This window comes from Lethenteron reissneri, chromosome 69 (assembly GCF_015708825.2).
Source record: "Lethenteron reissneri isolate LAM-NWPU_2019-01 chromosome 69, ASM1570882v1, whole genome shotgun sequence".
Taxonomy (NCBI): Eukaryota; Metazoa; Chordata; class Hyperoartia; order Petromyzontiformes; family Petromyzontidae; genus Lethenteron; species Lethenteron reissneri.
The window spans coordinates 563,698-572,703 of record NC_083847.1 but is presented as its reverse complement, the minus strand read 5'-3'; the positions used below and the strand labels follow the sequence as shown (position 1 = coordinate 572,703).

Below are 9,006 nucleotides of genomic sequence, written 5' to 3'. Positions count from 1 at the left end.
GCGAATAATCGCACCAACTGTTGTCACCTTATCACCAAGCTGCTTGGCGATGGTCTTGTAGCCCATCCCAGCCTTGTGTAGGTCTACAATCTTGTCCCTGACATCATTGGAGAGCTCTTTGGTCTTGGCCATGGTGGAGAGTTTGGAATCTGATTGATTGATTGCTTCTGTGAACAGGTGTTTTTTTTATACAGGTAACAAGCTGAGATTATGAGCACTACCTTTAAGAGTGTGCTCCTAATCTCAGCTCGTTACCTGTATAAAAGACACCTGGGAGCCAGAAATCTTTCTGATTGAGAGGGGGTCAAATACTTATTTCCCTAATTAAAATGCAAATCAATTTATAACATTTTTGACATGCGTTTTCCTGGATTTTTTTGTCGTTATTCTGTCTCTTACTCTTCAAATAAACATACCATTAAAATTATAGACTGATCATTTCTTTGTCAGTGGCCAAACGTACAAAATCAACAGGGAATCAAATACTTTTTCCCTCACTGTACATCTACAGAACATGAAGAACAAGTGTCATCTATATTTGCAGATCGCGAAGAACCAGTGACATCTAAATTGCAGAACGTGAAGAACCAGTGACATCTACATCTCCAGAACATGAAAAACCAGTGTCATCTACAGCTACAGAACGTGAAGAACCAGTGGCATCTACATCTGCAAGAACCAGTGGCATCTACACCTGCAGAACTTGAAGAACCAGTGACATCTAATCTGCAGAACTTGAATAACCAGTGGCATCTACATCTACAGAACGCGAAGCACCAGTGGCATCTACATCTACAGAACGTGAAGAATCAGTGGCATCTACATCTACAGAACATAAAGAACCAGTGGCATCTACATCTACAGAACGTGAAGAACCAGTGGCATCTACATCTGCAGAACGTGAAGAACCAGTGGCATCTACATCTGCAGAACATGAAGCACCAGTGGCATCTACATCTACAGAACGTGAAGAACCAGTGGCATCTGCATCTACAGAACATAAAGAACCAGTGACATCTACATCTGTAGAACGTGAACAACCAGTGGCATCTACATCTGTAGATCGTGAAGAACCAGTGGCATCTGCATCTGCAGAACGTGAAGAACCAGTGGCATCTACATCTACAGAACGTCAAGAACCAGTGGCATCTACATCTACAGAACGTGAAGAACCAGTGGCATCTACATCTACAGAACATAAAGAACCAGTGACATCTACATCTACAGAACGTGAAGAACCAGTGGCATCTACATCTACAGAACATGATGAACCAGTGGCATCTGCATCTGCAGATCGTGAAGAACCAGTGGCATCTACATCTGTAGAACATGAAGAACCAATGGCATTTACATTTTCAGAGCGTGAAGAACCAGTGGCATCTACATCTGCAGAACTTGAAGAACCAGTGGCATTTACATTTTCAGAGCGTGAAGAACCAGTGGCATCTACATCTGCAGAACTTGAAGAACCAGTGGCATCTACATCTACAGAACGTGAAGAACCAGTGGCATCTACATCTGTAGAACGTGAAGAACCAGTGGCATCTACATCTGCAGAACTTGAAGAACCAATGGCATTTACATTTTCAGATCGTGAAGAACCAGTGGCATCTACATCTGTAGAACATGAAGAACCAATGGCATTTACATTTTCAGAGCGTGAAGAACCAGTGGCATCTACATCTACAGAACTTGAAGAACCAGTGGCATTTACATTTTCAGAGCGTGAAGAACCAGTGGCATCTACATCTGCAGAACTTGAAGAACCAGTGGCATCTACATCTACAGAACGTGAAGAACCAGTGGCATCTACATCTGTAGAACGTGAAGAACCAGTGGCATCTACATCTACAGAACGTGAAGAACCAGTGGCATCTACGTCTACAGAACGTGAAGAACCAGTGGCATTTACATCTACAGAGCGTGAAAAACCAGTGGCATCTACATCTGCAGAACGTGAAGAACCAGTGGAATCTACATCTGCAGAAATCTGAAGAACCAGTGGCATCTACATCTGCAGAACATGAAGAACCAGCGGCATCTACATCTACAGAACGTGAAAAACCAGTGGCATCTACATCTGCAGAACGTAAAGAACCAGTGGCATCTACATCTACAGAACGTGAAGAACCAGTGGCATCTACACCTGCAGAACATGAAGAATCAGTGGCATCTACATCTGCAGAACGTGAAGAACCAGTGGAATCTATATTTGCAGAACGTGAAGAACCAGTTGCATCTACACCTGCAGAACATGAAGAATCAGTGGCATCTACATCTGCAGAACGTGAAGAACCAGTGGCATCTACATCTGCAGAACATGAAGAACCAGTGGCATCTACATCTGCAGAACGTGAAGAACCAGTGGCATCTACATCTGCAGAACGTGAAGAACCAGTGGCATCTACATCTGCAGAACATGAAGAACCAGTGGCATCTACATCTACAGAACACGAAGAACCAGTGGCATTTACATTTTCAGAACGTGAAGAACCAGTGGAATCTACATCTGCAGAAATCTGAAGAACCAGTGGCATCTACATCTACAGAACGTGAAGAACCAGTGGCATCTACATCTTCAGAACGTGAAGAACCAGTGGAATCTACATCTGCAGAACATGAAGAACCAGTGGCATCTATATTTGCAGATCGCGAAGAACCAGTGACATCTAAATTGCAGAACGTGAAGAACCAGTGGCATCTACATCTGTAGAACGTGAATAACCAGTGGCATCTACATCTACAGAACGTGAAGAACCAGTGGCATCTACATCTGCAGAACATGAAGAACCAGTGGCATCTACATCTACAGAACGTGAAGAACCAGTGGCATCTACATTGTAGAACGTGAAGAACCAGTGGCATCTACATCTGTAGAACGTGAATAACCAGTGGCATCTACATCTACAGAACGTGAAGAACCAGTGGCATCTACATCTGCAGAACATGAAGAACCAGTGGCATCTACATCTACAGAACGTGAAGAACCAGTGGCATCTACATCTGCAGAACATGAAGAACCAGTGGCATCTACATTGTAGAACGTGAAGAACCAGTGGCATCTACATCTGCAGAACATGAAGAACCAGTGGCATCTACATCTGCAGAACATGAAGAACCAGTGGCATCTACATCTACAGAACGTGAAGAACCAGTGGCATCTACATCTGCAGAACGTGAAGAACCAGTGGCATCTACATCTGCAGAACGTGAAGAACCAGTGGCATCTACATCTACAGAACGTGAAGAACCAGTGGCATCTACATCTGCAGAACGTAAAGAACCAGTGGCATCTACATCTGCAGAACATGAAGAACCAGTGGCATCTATATCTACAGAACGTGAAGAACCAGTGGCATCTACATTTGCAGAACATGAAGAACCAGCGGCATCTACATCTACAGAACGTGAAGAACCAGTGGCATCTACATCTGCAGAACGTAAAGAAACAGTGGCATCTACATCTACAGAACGGGAAGAACCAGTGGCATCTACATCTGCAGAACGTAAAGAACCAGTGGCATCTACATCTGCAGAACGTGAAGCACCAGTGGCATCTACATCTACAAAACGTGAAGAACCAGTGGCATCTACATCTGCAGAACGTGAAGCACCAGTGGCATCTACATCTACAGAACGTGAAGAATCAGTGGCATCTACATCTACAGAACATAAAGAACCAATGACATCTACATCTACAGAACGTGAAGAACCAGTGGCATCTACATCTGCAGAACGTGAAGAACCAGTGGCATCTACATCTGCAGAACATGAAGCACCAGTGGCATCTACATCTACAGAACGTGAAGAACCAGTGGCATCTACATCTACAGAACTTGAAGCACCAGTGGCATCTAAATCTACAGAACATAAAGAACCAGTGACATCTACATCTGTAGATCATGAAGAACCAGTGGCATCTGCATCTGCAGAACGTGAAGAACCAGTGGCATCTACATCTACAGAACGTCAAGAACCAGTGGCATCTACATCTACAGAACGTGAAGAACCAGTGGCATCTACATCTACAGAACATAAAGAACCAGTGACATCTACATCTACAGAACGTGAAGAACCAGTGGCATCTACATCTACAGAACATAATGAACCAGTGGCATCTGCATCTGCAGATCGTGAAGAACCAGTGGCATCTACATCTGTAAAACATGAAGAACCAATGGCATCTACATCTACAGAACTTGAAGAACCAGTGGCATTTACATTTTCAGAGCGTGAAGAACCAGTGGCATCTACATCTGCAGAACTTGAAGAACCAGTGGCATCTACATCTACAGAACGTGAAGAACCAGTGGCATCTACATCTGTAGAACGTGAAGAACCAGTGGCATCTACATCTACAGATCGTGAAGAACCAGTGGCATCTACATCTGTAGAACGTGAAGAACCAGTGGCATCTACGTCTACAGATCGTGAAGAACCAGTGGCATTTACATCTACAGAGCGTGAAAAACCAGTGGCATCTACATCTACAGAACGTGAAGAACCAGTGGCATCTACATCTGTAGAACGTGAAGAACCAGTGGCATCTACATCTACAGAACGTGAAGAACCAGTGGCATCTACATCTGTAGAACGTGAAGAACCAGTGGCATCTACGTCTACAGATCGTGAAGAACCAGTGGCATTTACATCTACAGAGCGTGAAAAACCAGTGGCATCTACATCTGCAGAACGTGAAGAACCAGTGGAATCTACATCTGCAGAAATCTGAAGAACCAGTGGCATCTACATCTGCAGAACATGAAGAACCAGCGGCATCTACATCTACAGAACGTGAAAAACCAGTGGCATCTACATCTGCAGAACGTAAAGAACCAGTGGCATCTACATCTACAGAACGTGAAGAACCAGTGGCATCTACATCTGCAAAACGTGAAGAACCAGTGGCATCTACACATGCAGAACATGAAGAATCAGTGGCATCTACATCTGCAGAACGTGAAGAACCAGTGGAATCTATATTTGCAGAACGTGAAGAACCAGTTGCATCTACACCTGCAGAACATGAAGAATCAGTGGCATCTACATCTGCAGAACGTGAAGAACCAGTGGCATCTACATCTGCAGAACATGAAGAACCAGTGGCATCTACATCTGCAGAACGTGAAGAACCAGTGGCATCTACATCTGCAGAACGTGAAGAACCAGTGGCATCTACATCTGCAGAACATGAAGAACCAGTGGCATCTACATCTACAGAACACGAAGAACCAGTGGCATTTACATTTTCAGAACGTGAAGAACCAGTGGAATCTACATCTGCAGAAATCTGAAGAACCAGTGGCATCTACATCTACAGAACGTGAAGAACCAGTGGCATCTACATCTGTAGAACGTGAAGAACCAGTGGAATCTACATCTGCAGAACATGAAGAACCAGTGGCATCTATATTTGCAGATCGCGAAGAACCAGTGACATCTAAATTGCAGAACGTGAAGAACCAGTGGCATCTACATCTGTAGAACGTGAAGAACCAGTGCCATCTACATCTGCAGAACGTGAATTAACCAGTGGCATCTACATCTACAGAACGTGAAGAACCAGTGGCATCTACATCTGCAGAACATGAAGAACCAGTGGCATCTACATCTACAGAACGTGAAGAACCAGTGGCATCTACATCTGCAGAACATGAAGAACCAGTGGCATCTACATCTACAGAACGTGAAGAACCAGTGGCATCTACATCTGCAGAACGTGAAGAACCAGTGGCATCTACATCTGCAGAACGTGAAGAACCAGTGGCATCTACATCTACAGAACGTGAAGAACCAGTGGCATCTACATCTGCAGAACGTAAAGAACCAGTGGCATCTACATCTGCAGAACATGAAGAACCAGTGGCATCTACATCTACAGAACGTGAAGAACCAGTGGCATCTACATCTGCAGAACATGAAGAACCAGCGGCATCTACATCTACAGAACGGGAAGAACCAGTGGCATCTACATCTGCAGAACGTAAAGAACCAGTGGCATCTACATCTACAGAACGTGAAGAACCAGTGGCATCTACATCTGCAGAACGTGAAGAACCAGTGGCATCTACATCTGCAGAACGTGAAGAACCAGTGGCATCTACATCTGCAGAACGTGAAGAACCAGTGGCATATACATCTACAGAACGTGAAGAACCAGTGGCATTTACATCTGCAGAACATGAAGAACCAGTGGCATCTACATCTGCAGAACATGAAGAACCAGTCGCATCTACATCTACAGAACCTGAAGAACCAGTGGCATCTACATCTACAGAACCTGAAGAACCAGTGGCATCTATATCTGCAGAACATGAAGAACCAGCGGCATCTACATCTACAGAACGTGAAGAACCAGTGGCATTTACATCTGCAGAACATGAAGAACCAGTGGCATCTATATTTGCAGAACATGAAGAACCAGTGGCATCTACATCTGCAGAACATGAAGAACCAGTGGCATTTACATCTGCAGAACATGAAGAACCAGTGGCATCTACATCTACAGAACGTGAAGAACCAGTGGCATCTACATCTGCAGAACATGAAGAACCAGTGGCATCTACATCTACAGAACGTGAAGAACCAGTGGCATCTACATCTACAGAACGTGAAGAACTAGTGGCATCTACATCTGCAGAACATGAAGAACCAGTGGCATCTACATCTGCAGAACATGAAGAACCAGTGGCATTTACATCTGCAGAACATGAAGAACCAGTGGCATCTACATCTACAGAACGTGAAGAACCAGTGGCATCTACATCTGCAGAACATAAAGAACCAGTGGCATCTACATCTACAGAACGTGAAGAACCAGTGGCATCTACATCTACAGAACGTGAAGAACTAGTGGCATCTACATCTGCAGAACATGAAGAACCAGTGGCATCTACATCTACAGAACGTGAAGAACCAGTGGCATCTACATCTACAGAACGTGAAGAACCAGTGGCATCTACATCTACAGAACGTGAAGAACCAGTGGCATCTACATCTACAGAACGTGAAGAACTAGTGGCATCTACATCTGCAGAACGTGAAGAACCAGTGACATCTGCACCTACAGAACGTGAAGAACCAGTGGCATCTACATCTGCAGAACGTGAAGAACCAGTGGCATCTACATCTGCAGAACATGAAGAACCAGTAACATCTACATCTGCAGAACGTGAAGAACCAGTGGCATCTACATCTGCAGAACGTGAAGAACCAGTGACATCTGCACCTACAGAACGTGAAGAACCAGTGGCATCTACATCTGCAGAACGTAAAAAACCAGTGGCATCTACATCTGCAGAACATGAAGAACCAGTGGCATCTACATCTGCAGAACATGAAGAACCATTGGCATCTACATCTGTAGAACGTGAAGAACCAGTGGAATCTACATCTGCAGAACGTGAAGAACCAGTGGAATCTACATCTGCAGAACGTGAAGAACCAGTGGCATCTACATCTGCAGAACGTGAAGAACCAGTGGCATCTACATCTGCAGAACATGAAGAACCAGTGACATCTACATCTGCAGAACATGAAGAACCAGTGGCATCTACATCTGTAGAACGTGAAGAACCAGTGGCGTCTACATCTGTAGAACGTGAAGAACCAGTGGCATCTACATCTGCAGAACGTGAAGAACCAGTGGCATCTACATCTACAGAACGTGAAGAACTAGTGGCATCTACATTTTCAGAACATGAGAACCATCTGCAGGAGATTATGTAACGTTTGAAGCCACCCCCCGTGTTTAGTGAACGTGCCGTACAACACGTTTGGAATCGACAGGAGTGAAATTGAACTCGTGAACAAATCGACTTACGAACAGACATCTGAAACAGGACTGTATCTATACTTCGATTGAAAGCTTTCGTGACTGCAGGGATTCATCTTCTTGGTTCTTTCGGTAAAGTCATCACGTAGAAGGGAAGTAATAAAATAATAAAAATAAAACATAATAAAATACAATTCTCACGACGTTTCGGCCACAACGCAAGCAGCCGTCCTCAGGTGAAAACAGCACACGAGCTCGTGTGCTGTTTTATTCAGACTCTGTCACCTCGACGGACCTGGTTTTCACCTGAGGACGGCTGCTTGCGTTGTGGCCGAAACGTCGTGAGAATTGTTTTATATTGTTTTATTTTTATTATTTTATTATTTCCCTTCTACGTGACTTTACCGAAAGAACCAAGAAGATGTATCTGTACTCTTAGGTTTTTTCGGTAAAGTCACCGTGTAGGTAAAACATTTTAATTAATAAAATAAATGAAAAAGTTCACGACGTTTCGGAAGCAACACAAGCTTCCGTCTTCAGGTGGAACCGTCACAGCCACGACTGCTGTATCAGCTGTCGTGGCTGTGCATTTTTTAATTTGTTTTATTTTAATTTTATTAATTTAACTTTTCTACCTACGTGACTTTACCGAAAAAAACTAAGAGTATGAATTCTTGCAGTCACGAAAGCTTCAAATCTAGGACTGTATCTACCTGTATGTATATATATATACGTCGATGTTGTACTTTAAACCGTGAAGCCACTGATAAGACGATTTTTAAAAAAAAATTGCTGATGCGTCAGTTTTAGAGGAAAAATAAAACTGCCGTTAGTAATAGTGAGCTATTGATCTATTACCATTACCCTCAGAGCACGTGGGTTCGATCACGACCCTGACGACGCCTGCTGCTGTATATTTGGAGTCTGCGTCTCTCTCTCATCATCATCATCACGGTGGCTATGAGATGTTAACTACCTCGCCTGGTGTGCAGGAGATCGTGGGTTCGATCACGACCCTAACAACGCCTGCTGCTGTATATTTGGAGTCTGCGTCTCTCTCTCATCATCATCATCACGGTGGCTGGAGATGTTAACTACCTCGCCTGGTCTACAGGAGGTCGTGGGTTCGATCTCGACCCTGACGCCTGCTGCTGTATATTTGGAGTCTCCGTTTCTCTATCATCATCATCATCACGGTTGCTAGGAGATGTTGACTACCTCGCCTGGTGTGC

The 9,006-nt window shown here is 44.1% G+C and overlaps 1 long non-coding RNA gene across 2 annotated transcripts; it reads right to left on the bottom strand.

Moving 5' to 3' along the window:
• Window positions 1-5,552: 5,552 nt before the first annotated feature.
• Window positions 5,553-7,336, bottom strand: LOC133360607 (uncharacterized). 2 transcript variants are annotated; one of them, XR_009757285.1, is made up of 3 exons: window positions 7,229-7,336; window positions 7,064-7,123; window positions 5,553-5,803 (listed from the first exon to the last, which is right to left on the bottom strand). It is a non-coding gene; the product is annotated as an uncharacterized LOC133360607 (long non-coding RNA). The 2 variants fall into 2 exon arrangements; XR_009757286.1 differs by lacking the exon at window positions 5,553-5,803 and adding an exon at window positions 6,925-6,991.
• Between the last annotated feature and the right edge of the window lie 1,670 nt (window positions 7,337-9,006).